Below are 21,164 nucleotides of genomic sequence, written 5' to 3'. Positions count from 1 at the left end.
AGACCAAGACACTTGGATGCAAATGTTGAAGAGCTGAGTATGGAGAAGCAGAAGCATGAAACTGGCTGCCAACTTGGCTTTCCCTCACCAATGTGAGGTGAAGACCATTTTTTGTTGTATCTTCTTGCTTTGTCCCAGCTAAGTTCCCTTGCACAGGCAGAGATCTGTCAGGTTAGGAAGAAATAGATGGATGTGATCTATGAGCAGATGAGGTACAGATACATTCATGCTTCATATCATTAGAGAAAAATTCTATGGAAAAAGTTGCAATCAAGTTGAGTCTTTAAAATAATGACGGGTAATCTAGTCCATATTGCAAGCTGAAGCTTGTGGCAACATGTAGGGCAGAGAGAAGGAAGTGTACGAGAGAACAGTAAGGGTGGAACTCATTCCTCTACCTTGTAGATATTTGAGCATGTTTCTACCTATAGTCAGTGAAGAAAAATTAGTGTTTCAAAGGAGGGGGGACACATTTCACTACCTGACATAGGGCATATGAATCATCCTCTCGTGCTCGTGAGCTGCCACAGCTCAGCCCACATCTTACAAGTGTCCTTGCAAGAGGTGATGGTGAGGTTGTCAGCAGGCAGATGGGTTGGGAACGGTAACCTATATTTCATACTACACAGATCTGAACCACCACCAATATTTTTGCCTCTTTGTTCCTGCTGAGTTGCCAGAGAGGAGCAGACTAGCTGGCTCTCCTGCTGACTGCAGTGGACCAAATTCTTTTGCAACGAACTCTCAGAGTGCCCTGTTGAGGGGAACATAACCGCTTCCCTGGAAGACGCTTGTTCCAGCAGGCAATGGGAAAGGTCTGCAGTGAACTGTGGCTTTTCTCAACCTTTTAGCAGCTTTTTCTCCTGTGTAATCACAATCCCAAATGCAATCTTGATATTAACTGAACTTAAAAAAGTAAGTTATAAATCGGATTTTTTTGAGAGGAAAGGTGATCCTCTGGGTAAGGTGCTTTTGACTTAGCGGTATTCCTAAGAATAAGAGAGTTTCTGAATCTGGAAAAGCAATCATTATTAATAACACAGTTCTTATAATACTTTCCTTTTCAAGATTTGTTTACCCATCACCATTGTTTGATCATAAATATACCCATTTTACAGCTTAATGAAAAGAACTCTTTTACGGCTTCAACTGAACAGATCTGGGGAATATATTTTTTTTTTTGGAGGGGCCTGTGCTATTGAATGTCTAATCTGGGCTGTGTCAACCCGCACATCTGAACACACAGACACTCAAGATCAGACTCAATGTTGTTGTTGCTTCTTAAATTAGTTTACGGCCACACGGAAACATTTAACCCACCAATGTTTCCCTCTAGCCACCTGCCCTAATTCCAGGACAACACTGTTGCCCTGTGGTCTGAGTCCTGGCTCATTCTCAGTCCAGTTGAACAGCAAACTCTCTTAGAAAATGTGGTTCTCACAGGGCTTCCAGCGTCATAACCTACTGCAGGAAAAGACCATCATTTTGACTGTGCTTTACAGATGTCAAATCCTTCACGGGACTCAGTTTAAACTTTAGGCTCAATGTCAAAAATAATACAAAAAACTGGCTGTAATTACCTCCTGGAGTTAGCTTGCAATAAATTAAAACAAAATAAAAAAAAATCCGCCCCACATTTTAAAGGAATTTTGACTTTCTGCCTAGATATATATTTTTTCACTCCTTGCTTGGAAATTTAAAGAAGGGAACAATTAATGAAAACCAATTGCTAGAAAATACATGGTTTTCAGATCATGTTTGTTTTCATATCTTAAAGTAACCCGCTGTTTCTTAACATAGTTTTAATTCATAAGAAAACCCCAAGACAGATTAGAAATGTAGATCAGATGAGGAAAGATATAAAATTATTTTTATTTTGACCCCATATTATTGACTACCCTCCTGCATGCCTCATTTTTATCTTGTTGGCCACTGTAATAGTTTAGTATTTTTACAGTATGCATTATTATAATAAAAGGGGTGTGTATTTTTATGGATGAAATACCCTTCTTGCAGCCATTGTCAGAGACTGTTAGTAAAATGCAAATTAAATGCTGGCTTCTGGAATGGTAAAACATTTTGGTTTGTTTCCCTCTTCTGGCATACTATAATTTTTACTTTTGCACCTTTTTCTTTCTCAGGTGCAACAAGAAACAAAAGGTCTGTGATGCATCGAGGATAGCAGATTGCGTGGGATTTGGGACCTTATCAGAAGTTGGAAATATGAGCCCAGATGTCTTGCCTAAATTTTCAAACTGGAAAAAACCTGTTTATTTGGGAAGAATATCACTACATTCAGGTGTTTATCCAACACAAAACCTGAACTTCCAGGCTATAAACAGGTAGAGCTCTCAATCCACTCCTGAGACTGGACATTTGTCCACTGATGGAGATTTGACTGTGCAATTCACTCAACCAACAATATCAATGGCAATGTTGCTTCTTAAATTGCCTCTTTCCAAAGGCAACCTTACCTATTTTGTCCCTAATTCATGCTTCTCCATCCTGTTTTACCATCCTGGGTACACTGGAGTTGAGAGGACTCTGTTGCTCTGACATTTACCATGGGAGCAGGAGCTAACTGGGCTTTGGTGTCCATCTTGGTAAGCAAACCTGGAGCTCCGCCTTCTGCAAATAGACCCTGTCACCCTTCAAAAGTGATCTTTCCCTGTAAGAAGGACTTTGTCCTTCCCCTGATGCCTGACTGGCTATACTACATGGGTTTGGATCCCTCTTGACTTTCTTGTTTCCTGGACTTTGTCTTGATCCTGGACCATAAGTCTTGTCCAGATATTAAGTTTGATCCAATCTTTGGTCTTTCTGGGTTTTGCTGCCTGGTTTTAAGTGTAGTACATAATTTATCAGGTGTCTCAGTCTAAACTTAGTCTAGCTTCTGTGAAACTGCTTTACATTTGTGTTATGTATGTATATACCAACACACCAACCCCAAAGCAGTTTGCATGAGCTTTCCTTTCAATAAAAAAATGAGAGTTTAACTTTAAGCCAGAGTATCTGTATCAGATCAGTCAGTCCCTGTTATGGGATTACCATTTGAAACTCAAGATAGCAACTTTTCAGAGTAAATAGTGAATTAATTATTCTATCTTTATCCCTAGAAAAAGAAAGTGCTAGTCTCTAAGTCAAAGACCTTGGATCCCCTACTACAAATGCTTGTGTTTTTCAAGTTCAATCTATATAAGAAACATGAAGCACAGTGTGTAAAGTATATCAAATTTTGCCAATTTTTTTTCATATGTCAGTGTGAAAAAGTAACTCTGTGTGCGAGAACTAATTGCTGCCAGAAACTCACTTTATGGAAGTGATCAAAATGAGTAATTCTTTGAGTCTAATGGATTTGCTTCAAGAGGGAAGCAAAATGAGCCAAGAAAGAAGCATGTAGAGACTTTTCCAAGGATTTAAGGTCAAATAAGACACCATCTTTCAGAAGTCTAATGAATGACAAGTAGGAAATCAAGACTTTCAGACACAGGAAAAAGTCACACTTTTACTGTAAGTGAGGATGCTTAAAAGAGAGTATTGTGATGGAAGTGAACCAATATTTTTTAATGCATATAACAGAGTCATTTTATTACCCCAACACAGAGAAACCGGTGTAAAGTCAGCATAATTATTGATGAAATGACATGATAATTGTGAAATTTTTTCACATCTTTTCCCACATTAAACTTATTTTTAAAATGATCTTTAAATGTTTTATAAATGGTGAATCAAATGGTGGCATATTTTTACGGTGCTGGTTGTTGGAGGGTGATTGCAGAGCCAGGTATATTTCATCACACCATCCCATAGACTCCTGCTCCCCATTCATTACGCTGACAACCCCAGCCCAGCCTGGTGGCTTCTCTCCCATAGACCATTAGTTTGTTCACAAAAGGGGGTGTAGAGTATCTGCCTCCCCCGTCATCCTAAAGCATGACCTGAGACGAGAAGAGAGTTCCAGTTTTGTGTGACCGAAAAAGAGGAGTAGAGGGCGCAGGGGAGCAAAGGGGTAAAACCTGGATTTTCCCATTGCTGGAGCATTGGTCATGAGATTTAAGTGAAGAGGGGTGGGTTTGCCCACCTGATGCTTGTCCACTGTGTGAGTTGAGCTTGTCACTTCCATCTCTTTCTTCCATGTTCCCTGTTCAGCTTGATCATTGTTCAGGACAGACAGTATCTAACCGTGTACATGGTCAGTGCCTAACACACCACTACAGGTGGTAGTGCAGCCAATACTTTTTTCGGACTCCGGGTGTAATGAGCCAGCTGTGCCACAGAAGCAAAACAACACAGCGGCTTTTCCAAATTCAGTGTTTTGTGATGTTCTCATAACAAGTGACTTGCTGGTTTCAGGTAGTCAGCTATGATCGCCTGAGGAAAAAGGATTATAAATTAACTCCATCACTAAGGAGGGAAAGTGGTGCCTGGGTGAGAAGGCAATGGCATAAGAAATGGTACTGTGCCTCTGAGATCACAAACATAGTGAATCAGAAAATGGAAAGCCATTGAGAAACAAAAAGTCTCTGAAAGAAGAGAGATGGAATTCAGCATGTTTGGGGCAAAGAAATAGTCTCTAAATACAACCCAGTTGTCCAGTCAGGGGAAGGTATACTGGGCAGTTTGTTCACCATCTTCTGCTATGAAACATACAGAACTTTTCCTGACTCTGTCTTCCTCAAATTTTATGTCTCCTATAACCCCACTAAATCCAATGAACTTATATCATAGTAAAAATGTATCTGTAGTAAATTCTACTCAGCCTAATAACTCTGTCACTAAGCTTGCAAACCCTAAATTTATGGATTTTTCTTTCTTGACCGATGTAGATGTGTGGCTTAACTAACCTTAAAGTGTCACAAAAATCTCACTATCAGACATTTCGCCATTCCTATAATCTAGTACCAAACGTTTGTGGCAAAAGACAGGCAATTCAAATAAAAATAATAGTAACACTTCAGAATATACGTTTAAAAACAGTCTCTCCAAGATATGCAGTAAAAGGCAAAGGAGAACCACAGTCACAGCTTTTATATCTGCACCGGTCACCTGTCCTTCTTACTCCTTTTCCCCACAGGGACAAGGATGTCTTTTGAATCTGCAGAATCCAAACAACGTGACAAGAAACTCCAACCTGCCAGCATGGAGAAAGAGATATGCTTATTTCCATTTCTAAAAAATGTATAACATTCAGGGGCTTTACAGGGATGAATTTAGAGGAGACAGGTCAAAAATCCTGAACTTCCTCCTCCAGCACTGCCTTACGTGGCCTGCACACTTCGACATCACCAGACGTGGCTGTGCATTACTTTGCAGCATTTCCTAGCCAAGCCATCAGCATCACAGAGGTATCTGCTTCTGTATTGTCTTGGGTTTTAAAGGTTATATGTCTAGAAATAGCATTTTCTCACTTTCCTTTACTGGATCACCTTCAAGAGTCACTTGAACATGTTTTACCAAATGAATTATTCACTTTTGCAATTGTGGATGTTAATGGTGCTTTAGTCTTGAGATCTCTGCTCCTCGCACACAGTAATTTTGTCTCTTGATGGCTGAAATGCCTTTTGTCTAGCCCAACTTAGTAGGGTCGGCTCAGAAATATTGAGGAGAAATGTAATGGTTTGAGATACGCAGAAGGGAAGACTAAGTGACTAAATAATCCTGTTCGGATAAAAGGTCTACAAAACTAACAGGACAAAACAGATAACTTCATTTCTATCAGTTAGAAAAGTTCTGTCTATTCACCTGTGAAAATCTGTTCTTCCCTGACACAGCAATCCTTTTTCTGCATGGCTTGAATTTTGTTGGCACTAATCAAGCTTTTATGGTGAACTATTTGAACGCAAATGAAGTTTAAAGATACTGTAATGTCTCATTTCAGGATGGGTCTTTATGATTAGAAGAATAAATTATCCCAAGCATCCCCAAATGCTGCAAGTTTATCATGCCTTTTTAACATGTTTGAAGGGATTTCACAGTGCAGATATTTTGCAGCTTCTTTTTTCACCTCAAAGAGAAACAATTACAATATGCTCATGTTCCTGCCATCCAATTGCTTCTGCTTTGCTTTGCCCCCATGATTTTCTGATAACATGGGCTGCAGAAGATCTAGGTGAAATACGGGGAGTTGTTTTTTCACCAAGCATTTGGGATTTTGGTAGCAATGACCAGAGTTTTCCCGAAGTAACACAGAGCTAACCAAAACCTAAGCATGAGGATCACTGGGGACAAGAAAGCAGAATGTGAAACAGCTGATGAAACCACTGATTCGTTAAGACTCGCAGCCAACGGTGGAGGCTAACCCTGTTAGAGCAGAGGAAATCAGACCATCCTCTTCACTCCTCAATCTTCGGGAGGTGTTTCATCGTTTTTGGTAGATATCACTACTGGAGAAGTGCAATAGTGAGACAAGACTAGACCTTGTGGGGGTCTTTTCTCTCACATACTCATGTCCCCTCACAGCAACAAGGCACATTTCCACCACAGCCCCACTGATGAGAACGTGCGTCTTTTGGAAATCCAGCCAGATTCACAGAGGAGCACTATGGAGCAAGATTCATTTGAACATGCCCCTTCTTAAATCAGGAAAGGGAGCTCCTGGGCTCCATGTGGATCAGCCATTGCATGACCACCTGCCCCATTAGGCTGGGGAGACCAAATACATGAGCTGTTGCTCCCTGACTATTTGTACCACCTATGTACTGGGAGAACCTGACTGGGAGAGCTGGCTTGAACCTGAGCCATGCATCTTCAGGCAGTGCTGCATAACTGTCTGAAAGTATCTGATGCAGTGCCATCAGCCCTGGCTTGGACAGGGTTACTAAAGACAGCATGTATGCACCTGTAAGCGCAGGATTTTGATCTTGTCCTGAAAATGTTAAATTTTCTCACCTGATTTCACATCCATCCTCAAGTCTAATGCTCCACAGCAATGAATTCCACAGTCAGACTGCACTGTAGGGTATTTCCTTTATTTGTTTTAAATTTACCTACCATTTATTTTAACATATGAGCCCCAGTTCTCATATTACTGCAGAGTGTAAAGAGAAGGAATGATCAGCTTTTCTTATACCATTCATCATCTTAAATAGGCCAATTAAGCCCATGTAATTATCCTTCTTTCCAAGTTAAATAATCCAAGTCTTTGCAGCTTCTCATATGGAAAGTCCATCATGCCTCTAAACCATTGAAAATTATATGGTGCTAATTTAAAACATGGCCACTTGTAACGTGTATCTATGTCTATTTCTACTGACACTACGATTGTCAGCTAATTAAACATGTGTAACACAGAAAACACAACTCCAGCATTTTGTTCCCACATCCACTAACGAAGGGGCAGCGAGTTCTGGGATGTAACAGCCGTTTGTATGTGCTGAAGACGGTCTGGCACCTTCCAGAGGGCTAGGAGCCACGGAAGCTTACAAAATGGTTGAATATGTTTTACTCCCTGACCTCTAGAGACAGGGAGCTCTTTGGCTGTGTCCACGCTATCCTGTCCCCCCGCCAGAGATTCCCATCGCACTGATTCAGTCCCAGATAGAGGAAACTTCAGTTATTACTGAAGTCCAAATAATGTCTAGGGTCCCCAGCTGAGATCAAGGCTCCATTGTGCTCGCAATGGCATAAACATGTACTTACAGACAGTCCCTGCCCTAAAGGGCTTATAGTCTAAATAGAAGAGACAGATAAAGGGTGGGAGAGAAAATAAATGTGGAGTGACTTGCGCAGCTGCTGGGACAGCTGCTCTTGGAGGCAGCCGGGAACAGGACACAGTTTGGAGGGGCTCGGGCCAGCGCATTAGCTACTGGGCTGTCCTGCTTCGCGTTTTCTTGTGGAAAATGACATTTTAACCACCGCGTCTTGAAAGCACCTGGTCAGAGAGAGCCTCGGGGACAGAGAAGTTAAAATGTAAACAGTTACTTGGCAGCTCGGCACCCTTTGTGTTGCGTCTGCTGCTGTTGCGGGTAGAGCCAGCACAATAGTTTTAGAGAAGACCTGATGTGGGAAAGGCCGCACTGAAAGAAATGTGATGTCTCCTGTGGTCACTGATTTATTGACTTATGTTAAACACTCCGAATTCAGGTCACACGAAAGCTTTGGCAAACTTCTGAGCAAATGAGCACTAGTAACTCATTTAGCACCAAAATTAAAAGAGGTCTTTGACCCAAAATCTTAGGAACGTTTAAATTTGGAACCAGATTTTAGTGTGTCTTTGCATTCCAGTGTGGGAGCTCTCTGGTCCTGTGTGTTGAATCGGCTATCACAGCATCTCACAGTTCACACAAAATGTTGACTAATAAATGAAAGGAAATAGAGGGAAGTCTGTGAGTGAGGAGCTCACTGCCAGGGGCATACACACTTCACTCCCTGTAGTCTTTCCTTGGCAGAATAACATCTCTGCTAAGAGCTCGTGAAAGCTGTCTGGGAGTCTGTGGCCTGCCCACGTTGAATATCCAGGTAGCGATCCATTTTTGCCAGTCTGAGATGTTCGTCCTGGGCAGTTTTATAAGCAGTGGTAAAATCTACTCTTCCAGATGTTCGTCCTGGGCAGTTTTATAAGCATGTATAAAGTGGTAAAATCTACTCTTCTTCAAGCTGCTAAATTTGACCAGATTTCCTAGTTATGAATGTATTGGTCATCCCTATAAGCAGCATCTTATTCGCTTTGCCTACCGCAGAGTGCCAGCCCAGAATTTAAGACAGCCTAGTTCCCCGTCATCCCAGGAAGACCTCCTAATGTGGGGATCCCTGCCGGGCAGACAAGACCTGCCAGGGTGCTTTCTAGGATTACCTGACACTCTTCAGTCACTCCTCATTTGAGGCATTTTTCCTGGCTGACTGAATTTCCGAGGGACAGAGCACTGCAAGAGCCATAGGTTTTGCTGTGATCTCTGCAGAAGATTCCTTCTTCTGAGAGTCTTTTTTCACCCTCTTGCTTGCAGCTACTTCAAGAGACAGACCCCTCCCTCCCATCTTCTTTGACATGGAAATGACTGATCCAGCTTGTACTTGATTTTTTTTCAATAGTTAGTGAGCTCTTCTGCTTGTGTGCACTGCTTGGGTCTCTGCTTCATGCTCTCCACCGCAAGCACCTGCCAGCAAACCTGGTAGCCTCATAGCTTTAGCACTAGCCACTTCATTGCCAGTGGCATAGGAGGAACATCTTCCATGCACAACAGCACTTACTTGCCAGCAGGTACACAGCCCATTAAGAGAGTAGATTTATAATAATATTTTATAACCCTTCATGCCTATAGGTAGACACATACTAGATTTGGGACCCAATTTTCCTCGGGACTGTGTTACAACCTTCCTGCTACAACCCTCAGTTTTTTCTCAGTGTGTTTCCCTCCTTCTCTTTAAATGATAGCTAAAAAGTCTCTTACAACTCCTAGTTTCTCAGTCTGGGCAAAACCTCTCTATGACTATCCCTGGGCAAAAAGGGTGAACACCTTATGGAGATACCCTTGACATATTCATATGATTTTTGGGATGCTCTCAAATTATGTTAGCATGTATGTCTTCTTTCATGTTAAATTTTATCCAATGACCTGGGTGCACTGTGTTTAGTGCTTCTAGCCACTGAGGTACCCTCTACAGTCACAGGAGAGAAAAAGACACATCTCAAAGGTGACTCAGTCTATCTTAGATCTCATCCACGCTCCAGAGGAGCCATATGAACATGAGCCGGCAGTGTGCCCAGGCGGCCAAGAAGGCCAATGGCATCCTGGCTTGTATCAGAAATAGTGTGGCCAGCAGGAGTAGGGAAGTGATCGTGCCCCTGTACTCGGCCCTGGTGAGGCCGCACCTCGAATACTGTGTTCAGTTTTGGGGCCCTCACTACAAGAAGGACGTTGAGGTGCTGGAGCGTGTCCAGAGAAGGGCAACGAGGCTGGTGAGGGGTCTGGAGAACAAGTCTTCTGAGGAGCGGCTGAGGGAACTGGGGTTGTTTAGCCTGGAGAAAAGGAGGCTGAGGGCAGACCTCATCGCTCTCTACAACTACCTGAAAGGAGGTTGTAGCGAGGTGGGTGTTGGTCTCTTCTCCCAAGTAACTAGCGATAGGACGAGAGGAAATGGCCTCAAGTTTTGCCAGGGGAGGTTTAGATTGGATGGAAGGAAAAATTTCTTTACTGAAAGAGTGGTGAAAAATTGGAACAGGCTGCCCAGGGAAGTGGTGGAGTCCCCATCCCTGGAGGTATTTAAAAGACGAGTAGATGAGGCACTTAGGGACATGGTTTAGCGGACATGGTGGTGTTGGGTCGACGGTTGGACTCGATGATCTTAGAGGGCTTTTCCAACCTCAATCATTCTATGATTCTATGATTCTATATTCCCCCACCCTCGTTATCTAGTAAAGAAACCAAGACTGATACGCTCCTGATACAGAGGCCTATGCTTAGCAGCTGAAGTTGGGCGAAACGATGCCAGCCTTGGGAAGGATCCTACTAGGGTGGCTTTGTTCCATTGCTGCTATACTACAGGGCCCTCTCCTAGCAGAGACAATGTGAAAGCCCTCAGAAGCCAGTATCCTGCCAACATAGTTGTGAAAACCTCATTGAACAGCATAGCCATGTCTACAGTAGGATTTTATTGGCAAAGATACATTGGCTGGGTACATCTGATTTTTTTCATGCTCTTAGCCAGAGAAGCCATGCCAGCAACATCTCATAGCATAGATTTCACGGTGAGTAGCCCATCATAAATGCACTCACAGAGGCACGCAGAATGGTCATTAAAAAAGATGTTCCCCAGTTCTCTGCTAAGTTCTTTTTGGCCGCAGATATGTAGCAAAGTTAAAAATAAATAAATGAACCAATCTGCCAGCCACTTATTGCGAGTCAACAGCTGTCTCTTTGTGCTAGTAGGAACTCCAATCAGAGGTCATGATGTAAATTAATTTTAGCAGCACCCAGTGTTTGCCCCAATGAATATGATTCTTTTGGGTCAATCCTAGGTCACATAAGAGTGAAGAGAAAGTGCTTTCACTAACTTCTTTTTTTGGGACCCACTCACTTCAGAGATATTCCTTGCCAGAATTATGTGACTGCTTCACAGAACGAGATACTTTCTCTGGGTTAATCATTTAAAGATTTAATTCTCAGCTTATAAAAATAGTTCACACCGTAACAGAGAGTATTTTCAGGGTTTATCCTCTTCCTCTTTTTAAACTGATTTTCAATTCACTGTTACTCAATGTCGCTTCTGCTATTCATGGAGCACAGCCAAGTGAAACCGGGACCTGCTATGCTGCTGATTTACACTATAGAACCATTATTAGCTGAGTTCTGCATTGGCATTCCAGACATTCCAGTGTGCAGCTAGTCTCCTGTGTATTTATTCATTCAAAATAATGACAGGGCTGGTGAAAGATGCCGGAGTGACAGCCCCGTGGAGTGAAGAGGTCCTTCACTAAGCCGTGGAATAGGAACGGCAGAGCCAACGCGCGCCATCCCCTCCCCATACCTCCCGCACCCTCCTTGGCCCTAATCTGAAGGCTGTCTGCACCTTGTGGAGTTAAAGTACAAGGAAGAGCATTCACAAGGCCTAGTTAGTTTTTGATGAGATGTGCAACAACAGTGCAATTTCTGCTCTCGCTGTCGGTGGTCTTTCATCATTCTTAGGCTTTTAAAGAGTTCCCCGGCACAACCACACTCATCAGATGGCCCTATTTCTTGAATCACTAAGGCAAACACCAAAAAAAAAACAAAACCAACCTCCAAACAATTTAGGACCCTAGGACTAGTTTTCAGGAGTGACTTGACCGTGTAATTCACAGCTCCAGATTACCATTAGGGTAGACCTGAGGTCTCTAAACGGTGCAAGCCTTTGGCCCAGCGCCCAGGGCAGACCTCTCACTCTTCTTCTTTCAGTCCTTTCCCTCCCATTCTTTTGTAAGAAGGAAGCGTCACGATAGATCATTAACGTTATGAAAAAATGTGCTCTTGGAGACAAGCGGGTGTAGCAGGGAGGCAATTAAAATGTTCCATTGTGCTAAGCGCTGTGCAAACACTGAAACAATGGTCCCTGGCGTGGGGATCTCACCACTGAGACGGCTGCAGACAATAGCAGCCATTCACACCACCTATTATAGACTATTTGGTGTATCCATTTTAGGTGTGAGTCATAGCCTAAGTTTTCTGTATAGGCCAAGAACTAGATGCTTCCAGGGAGTGACTCAGAGCACCTAAGTTAGATGGCAAAAAGTCATATGGTATTAATATCCCCCGTCAGTAAACGGAGCGGAGTGAGGGAGAATAACCACCTTTCACCTAATGGACCTCTCTCCCTAAGCTCCCTCCGTTGCCAACAGGAGGAGAAAGACTTCTGCACATGAAGTGATTCAGAGCATCCAAGTCGAGCTCTCCCTCCTCCTGATGGAAACCATTTCTCTTTACTGACAACAGAGGGGGAAGTCTGGGGATAGTAAGTTCATTAGGCTAAAATAACCTCTCGTAACACCCTTGTAGCTAGCAGGGAAAGCAGCACGCAGCTGCCTAACTTTGTCAGGTTGCCCACTAAATTTATTAATTGGCCAAAAAATTGGTGGAAAGGGGAGAAACCATTTACAGGAAAACAAACATCTTTCCACATCTCAGCCAAACACACTCAAGAACAATAATGAAAAACACACAGATTTTGAATAAATTTGACATCTCCTCTCAGGCACCTCTGTGATTCACATTTAAAGCAGGACACTGCGAAGCCCCAGCCACCACAGTGCTGGGATGGTTAAGCATGAAGCTGGTCTGTACCTTCGGTCCGGCTGCGGGGCAGATGCCCATGCAGAGGACTTCCCAAGCTGTGTGCCGAGTCCCTGCTCTCCCAGGTCACACACCTTTGAGGAAGGCAGAACCTCTTGCCTACCGTGGTTAGAAGAAGCCACCAGGGCTTGGGGCTGCAGAAACCACCTCCCAGCACTCAAGGGCAGCTTGCATATCACAACTGAGTTTTCTTCTATGCCATCTGTAACACTGGTCTAACAGTATCTACTTATTTCCCATCAGCTTTAGTCAACTGGTGCTTGCAAAGCACTCAGAGGCCCTCAGATTAAATGTGATAATGGAAGAGCAAAGTGTTATAAAAGCACGCCGTGTGACCGCTGCCACGCGCTTCCCCTCCCTCTCCCTGGTGAGCTGCTGTGCATGGCTGCTGCTCCACCATGACCTTCTACGGTGGTGCTGTGGCAGCCTATTTCTTCACGGGGGCATTTGGGCTGACAATGTGAAGCTCCTTTTCCCACATAATTGAAAGGAATTTCTGATTATGCTCAGGGATGTCAGCAGTGCGAGGAGCTTGGATGCCTTCCAGCCGCAGCCGGATCCAATGACAGTGCTGTGATTTCTCCTTTTTTGGCACTCTACTTGTGAACTTTCTGCTCCCTTCTGGGAGTGATTTCTCAAGATAATACGCTGCTGCTCCAGCTTCTCTCTGATGGCCTAGATTTATAGCTTCTGCAAAGCGTGAGAGGGGAAGGGGTGTGGGAGAGGCAGGGAGGATGAAAGCAGAGAGGGAAATTATTTTTTGGTTGGGGTTTTATTATTTTGGTCCCACTCTGCTACAGTGACTGTCTCCAGGCTTTGCACAAAAATAGTCTGTCGTTTCCATCCCTGTAACGCTCTTTACTGCCTGCAGTGAAAGGTTGAAAGTACACACGTGTTTTTCTGGCCTCTCTTTAGTCCAGCCCCCGTGAATATGTGGTAAGAAGTGAGCACTACATTTATCTCTGACCTTTTCACCATCTCTTGCATCTGTTAACTGAAAAGAGTGGAAGATGTCCCCAGCCTCCTCTCCCACAGAGCAGATGATACTGGTGACTTGATTTACTTTATCTCTATCAGTCCCAACTCGCCTCAAATCTTTCCAAATGTCTAATTTATCTAAAGCATTCATTGCTTTAGCTACACTGGGGAAAAACAAAACAACTACCCCAAAAACCCCAGCCACTGATTTTCAGGGAGAAATATTTAAAAATTCCAGATGCTGTACTCAGAAATTTAGTAACACCATAATTAACTAGGACGAAAATTTGTCTCTCTGGATGTGCTAAACAGCTGAATATCCTCTTTCCCCAATGACCTCAGATTATTGAAGATGTTTCTGTAACATCAGAACTGTATTATCCAAGTATTGCAACCCTCTCTCATAGCACCTCCAGGAAAGTGGGATGGTGCTGCCATCTCCATTTTACAGGTGGGGAACTGAGGCACAGAACATATCTAAGACAGGCCAGGTGAGTTACCTTTCGAATATACCTGTTCCTCCCTACTACGTATAATGGTAGCTCATTGATGTCTTATAGGATTACATCCATAATCCTGTATGGCTACAATCAGCTAAGATGAATACTGCTCTTTGAGACTCAGCAAGGTCACCCAGGAAGCGTAGAGCAAAGCAGTGAAATGAGCCTTTGTATTTTACAAAGGACCTGGTGAATAATATGTGCACCCCCTTATGAGGTTTTAGACCCTGAAATGTTCAGTCGGCACTGCTGGGAAAGGCAGGGCGGTGTTGAGCAGCTCCCGGGGTTGGTCTTGGATTGTGTTTCAGCTTTGGTGTCTTGCTGGCTGCCCTGGGGACACCAAGGCAATTCTGCGGTGCCCACTGGCTTTAGCTACCAGGGTCTTTCAGTTCTTCAAGTTGCACCTAGAAAGGGAAATAGCGCTGACAAATCTGCCTGTGCTCAGCTGCACATTTCTCATCATCTTGGATAGTCAAATTGCCAGTGCCGAGTGCTCATTTCTAGGGGTTGTGGCTCAAATCCTCCCTCCCCAAGGAGAATACGTCAGGAGACTGACTTGGAAAACTTGTAATTTGTCTTGTTCCTGTTTATCTTTCACTGGTTGCATCTGCAGGAGTCTCAAACTCCCCCTCACTATAAGCTTTTTAAAATTACTTCTGGGAATCTCAGGTAACACAATTCCAGGTACTGAGGCCTCAGGAAAAGCTTGGGCATACGGAGGGATATAAAATCAAATGCTGACCGGGGGGCTAGACATAGTGCTTTCTTATGAGGACTGCAGGAAAACATCCTAAAGGTTGGGACTGGAAAATGTTTGCACAACTCTTTCCTGATGTTTTGAGCATTTCAGCACAAACCCACATGATCTGGCTGTAACGATACACCTTAATTAAGCACCACCGAGAATCAGATCGAACTTGCATTCAAAGCAGAAATGAAGTTGACCACTTGGTGCTCCCCGAGCCTGGGTACCTGGGCAGAGGCTGTGATTGAAATGACCTTATACACAATCAGTCACAGGAGTCAAACTCCTCCTCAGCGAGGATTGGTCTAGGGTGATGGGAAGCCTTGCGCTTCCTCTCAGAAATCAGAGTGACAAAGACATGCCGACTGCTTGAGGAAATTATATTTTAGTCAACTTATCAGCATGTGAAAGATAATGGAAATGAGCTGCAGAACCAAGTCACAATCTCTTCTGTGATGGCAATTGCGGAGGGGGAGAAGAAATACTGCAGCAAGCCAGGTATTACCGACCGCCGGCAGGTCCCATGCCACCGCAGACCTCCTACATGGCCTTGCAAGGTTGCTTGGGGCTGCGTGCAGGGTCTACCGCAGGTGGCACAGCAGTCCCTATGCCTAACTCACAGAAAGCAAAGAGTGATTCAGACGATGCACTATCTGCTGCTGTCGAACAGTCCGGGGAAAATCGCAGCCACAATGCCTGGATTAGGCAAATGGCCAAGTGTGCATGCCTCACGTTGAGTGTTGTGATGGCCTTGCTCTGCTGATGGCATATGGATCAGGAGTCAGGCAGATGGGGAGAGAGGCCACTCTCAGTTGTCCCTTATTGTCTTGAACTGGGAAGCCACAGAAGTCTGGATGCTTAAGCCAGGCACCTATAGCAGTATGCTTAATGCAGCTTTAAGCGCTGTGCTCTTCATTTTCTTATCTATAAAATGGGGTTAACGGCAGTGTCTGGTAGCAGAGGAGGGATGTGAAGATAGGTGGCAAAAGCTGCTGCATGCTCAGACGCCCTGGCCATGGAGATCGTGTACGATCCTGTCTGGCTCTGCTACCCACCAGCCGTGTAAAGGGCAGGTTGTGTCCCAGAGGCTCCCATGAACCCCTCGCCTGGAGACTTTCTCAGTTGGGACTTTTTGTACCCCTCGCCTGGAGACTTTCTCAGTTGGGGCTTTTTGTGCTCAAGGTGCTTTTTGGGCTCAAGGTGCTTTTGTGCATGAATGTAGGCAAAAAGAGAACAAAGCTGACCTGGCCATAAAGCCACACGACATTCTTGGCTGCAATGATGCCTTTGCTATCCAGGGAGCATTCCCCCTTCTCCCCCTGAGTGAGTAAGGAGAGACCACACACCTGAAGTGGTAAAACCAAAAGTTAGGCTCAAGCTTAGTGTGGTCAGAGACAAAATATTTACTAGCTTGATAGTAAACTTTGTACTGGCAAGTAATGCTAATAAAAAGTGTTTTTGATGTATGCAATACTTATTCGTATATGCATTAAAACATGTGGTGGAATCTGGGGGCATAATAAAACGGCTGCTTTAGTTAAACCCAGAAGAAGAGTGTCTGGGGGTTATGCTGGAGAAGAGGATGGGAGCAGAGTGAGGGTGCCCGCTTTAACTGCTTCACTGCTGGACGCTGCTGCAGCACGGCCACAAAAAGGGTGTTTTTACATGAAGCTACAAGGCCCCTGAACTAATGGTGTTTCCCAATAATATAATTTTCCTCCACTGCTCTGCAGACAAGACACACCCCACACACAGAATAATGTTTTCACTGCTATTTTATCACCAGGCCTAATTTGATTTAGCAAACCTGGCCCAGATATTTCAAGTGCTTACAGATTAGGAAGTCCTTGTGATTACATGGACAGTGTTCATAAAATTCAATGTATCGTGCAAATTGTAAGCAGGAAAAGATCAGCACAATTTTATTTACTCCACACTCCTGCAGGTTTGATTCCAGTCCAGCTCCCTGGGAAAAGGAAGATGGAGGCTGTATTCTCTCCGCAGTCTATGCAGGACATTGTTGATGTTCATACTCCTTCCATTCTACTTTCAAAACCTTTTAAGAATATTTTCTCCCTTCTTGGCACTTCGATACTTCAGACACCCATTCGTATCTCCTCTGAGAGGTGTGTTCAAGTCTTTTTTTTTCCCCACGTAAGGGACTCCCCTAGTTATTTGTGTGTTTGAAGGGGAAAAACTTCTTGATGTATAGCTTAAGAGAACAGGGTTAAAGTTTTTCCTTATTTGTATGTTTATATGGATTTGGAGCATGTAGTGTTCATAACCAAGAAGTTCAGAACTGTCCTAGAGAAAGGTGATGGCAGAGGGAATAGATCAAAACTTTCTTGCTGTCCTCATGATCAAGGCCTTCATTAAAATCATAAAAAATAGCAACTCTGCTTCTCCATTTAATTTGCTTTTGCAGAAATGAAAGGCACTCATTTTCCCCTGTGCAAAGTTGTTTGAAGAGCTTAGAGATCCTGGGGCCTGATCAGTGCATATGCGCTACTGGGTTCAGTATGTAACCCCATGAACGGTGCTTCATTCGCTTAGGAACTCGTTCAGCTGTCTGATAAACATCGTCACTCCAGATTAGGCTAAATACAGCACTCTGCCTTCACTTAGCAGGAGTCATCGCTAACAATCGTGTGTTAGATGAAGTAGCCTGGAGGTTCTTTATATTTAACATCAAAGCAGGGCAAAACAAACGCAATTACAGCGCAATAATGAAATTTGTATCTGTTGTAAATGTCCTTAGCTACATAGCAGAAAATCCAGATACAGATGAGCTAAAAACAGCTCCAAAATGAGTGGTGATGGAAAGTTGCAATTTCTTTTTAATTTATGGGGAAAGAGATAGCAGACAGTATATAAACCTCACAAAATGTTTACTTTTTGTTTAAGCTGTGGAGTAAAAATAACTTTCCATTCATCATGTGAGTGACTGTACAATATGAGGCCAACTGGGAAGCTGCTCTCAGCCTCGAGCAATGCGATGTTTTTGAGTTCAGAGGCAGGGGAAGGGGATATTCAGTGCTGTGCCTTGGACTAATGGCCAGCGAACACTCCTTGTAAAGACCTAACGCAAGACCACTCTTCATTTTGCCAAGATAACACTCATCCGACCTAAGAAGAGCAGTGGGGAGTGGGGAAGTGACTTTACTCCTCCTTAGAAACGAGCACTGTTTAATTAGCATTGCCTGTCCCACCTTTGGAAATCAACTCAGCCTTTTTACAGTCTCAGAGCAAGAGCCCAAGAAGCTGGGAACAGGTTGTCCTCTTTCCTAATCATTAATGTGCAGTGGGCAAGTAGAAAATTAACAATAAATCCAGTCAGGACTGCAAACAAGCTAATTCTCTGCAATTTTGGATGAATCTCCTTTTGTCTGGGTCAGGACTGGTGGTGTTTCCCTAAAGGACTTTATGCACCATCCCCATTTTTTGTATCTTAACTACACGTATTTTAGTATATCAAATGCTTCCTCTGTCTGCTGTGCAGTGGCAATTGTTTTAATTTAATGACCAGGTAATGTTCCTTTACTTTTATTGAGTAATGTTGCAGTTTCAGGAGGGATCCTTGCAGCAGAAGATGTGAATATAAGTGAAGACATTAATGTGAATAACCAGACCAGAACACATCCCTGAGACTGCTGGACTGAAAATACATCTTCTGCTAGCTAAAAAATATAAAAGGCTCTTGAACAAAACTCATCTGAGGTGCAATCCCATTCATTTCCAACAAGTCCTGCAGTGGGGAGAGCCAGACTCTGAAGTTTTCCCTAGATGAGACACAACATACAGGACGACCGCTGAGCTCCCCAGTGAGAAAATGTCGAGAGTCCTTACTCTAGCTGGTCTTGTGGCTCTGCAGACCGCCTGAATCACAAGGTCATGGCATGGTAAGATAGCTAGTTACATCTTCTTAAAACTGGCTAAACATATTTTAAATAATGCACTCCATAAATGAGAAAGTATTTTCCACTGAGGTGGGTTGCATCACCTCAGCTCTCTGAAGATTAAGGTTTACTGCTTGTTAATGCCACTTGCCAAGGACACGTTTTATTGCCTTTGTGTTACTGTATGTCAGTCAGGAATAAATCTCTGTAGAGCTTCTATCTCGCTCTTCAGCCACACATAACCTCATTTATATTCAACAAACTTTCCTTGCCTTCTCTCTCCGTTGCCTCCCGCCCCCTCTTCCTTCAGAGAAGGCATTTCAATGAATCTGTGCAGGCGCAATTTAAGACTGAAACGGAGATCTCTATTCAGAGGCTGAACAAATTCTCACCAGCTTCCTTAGACGTAGGGCTAAGCTCCTCGGTTCCCTTCGCCCCTTTGTCTGCAAGTTTTTTGGGGCCAGACTGCCAAGTTCAAGCGAGGCTCCGATCTCTCCTCTTTCACAGGCCTCCTGATTAGTGGCTTTCTTTTTCCAAGACTATAGATACAATTATTAGAAATTCCTTTTTTTGTGAACACATTGAATGAAGGTATGAATGGAGATGCTAAGACGAAGAAAGTGAGAAGCTTAATATAACTTCGGCTTCTGTAGTTAATTAGATTTGGATGGCTTCAGAGGAGCAGCTGGTTGTTTTTTTTTTTTTTAATTGAAGTTACATAAAGGGCTATTCAAGGTATTTTGGGTGGGGAGGGGAGACTGTATAAAATAAAGAAGCTGTAAGATGGGTTTTGGAAATACGCCCTCTCCCCCTCTTCCTTTTCGGGAAACAGTTGTGGGGAGAGTAAAAAGAGAAAAAGAAGAAATGTCCCATCACCAAAGGGGAGAACAGAATCACTGGTGGTACTGCTAATACCCTGTGGCTGAGGCACGGTAAGCAGAATGCATATTCAAACAGGAAGATTTCTTTTTTTGTTCAGAGATAATCTGAAATGCAGAAGTCTGAAATGCATTCCTTTGCACATCCAGAATACTACATCTCAAACTTTAAAAGGACATTGCCAAGATAAAGATCACATTCAGCATTTAAAGCATTTCAAGAAAATATGTCCCTTCCTATCTGCCTGAAATCTTCAAGTTGCTAAAAGAAGGCACGGATTTTGAAACCCAAGTGATGTTGCAGCAGTTATGCTCTGTGTTTATACTTCACCCTGCCTGGGGAAGGAAATGAGACCGGTCAGCTCCATCTGCTGTTTCACGTCATGCCAGTTTTCTCTTCTTGCACCACACACACTGCAGCTGCCTCTGCAATCCCAGCCCTGCCCAGCATCTCAGTCTTAATTGAATTTTTAAATACATAAAGAGATGGCCAGTAGCAGCTAGGTTTTGCCACCCTTTTTTTCCTTCACCCTAATCTACATGTTAATCCCAAGGCACTTTAGGAAAGCGGCTCTCTTTCACCAAGGGTATTTCAGGAGCTAAATCCTCAGCTCATGCAGACAGATATCCATTGACTGCAATTGTGCTGATTTGTCCTTAGCTAAGCATGTGAGACGGGGCTGTGGGAGAGGGTGTCCATCACTTCAGTCACACCATCACGCTGCACTGATTTCAGGGTGGTGACTACATGATTGACTATATTACTAAATCAATCAGTGTATTTTAGCCTTCTTGCCTAGGTTATCAATAGGGTGAATCAGGAAGGAGAATTCTGCTCTTGGTATCCCACTGTATATTTATAGAGGTGGAAGGATGAGAAAACAAAAAAATAATTCAGCTATTTTTCACTGTCAAAATTTTTGCAGTTCAGCAAGAAGTGACACTTACAAAATTCCTGTTTCCTAAATTTGAATTCTCTGATGTCTAATGGTACACGTATACTCACAATGATTTTTTTTTTCTCAAAGAGAGGCAGTAGTTTGGGCTTTAGCCCTCTAACCAGGTGCGTGTCTTCTTAGAAACTTCTAGGAGAGCATCTTCTAAGGTAGTGGTCAATGGCTCAATGTCCAGATAGAGACTGGTGATGAGTGGCATCCCGCAGGGGTCCGTATTGGGACCGGTACTGTTTAATATCTTCATCAATGACATAGACAGTGGGATCGAGTGCACCCTCAGCACGTTTGCAGATGACACCAAGCTGAGTGGTGTGGTCGACATACCAGAGGGACGGGATGCCATCCAGAGGGACCTGGACAAGCTCGAGAAGTGGGCCTGTGTGAACCTCATGAGGTTTAACAAGGCCAAGTGCAAGGCCCTGCACCTGGGTCGGGGCAACCCCCAGTATC

This window comes from Aptenodytes forsteri, unplaced genomic scaffold, assembly GCF_000699145.1.
Source record: "Aptenodytes forsteri isolate BGI_AS27 unplaced genomic scaffold, ASM69914v1 Scaffold36, whole genome shotgun sequence".
NCBI lineage: Eukaryota > Metazoa > Chordata > Aves > Sphenisciformes > Spheniscidae > Aptenodytes > Aptenodytes forsteri.
This window is presented reverse-complemented; position numbering follows the sequence as displayed.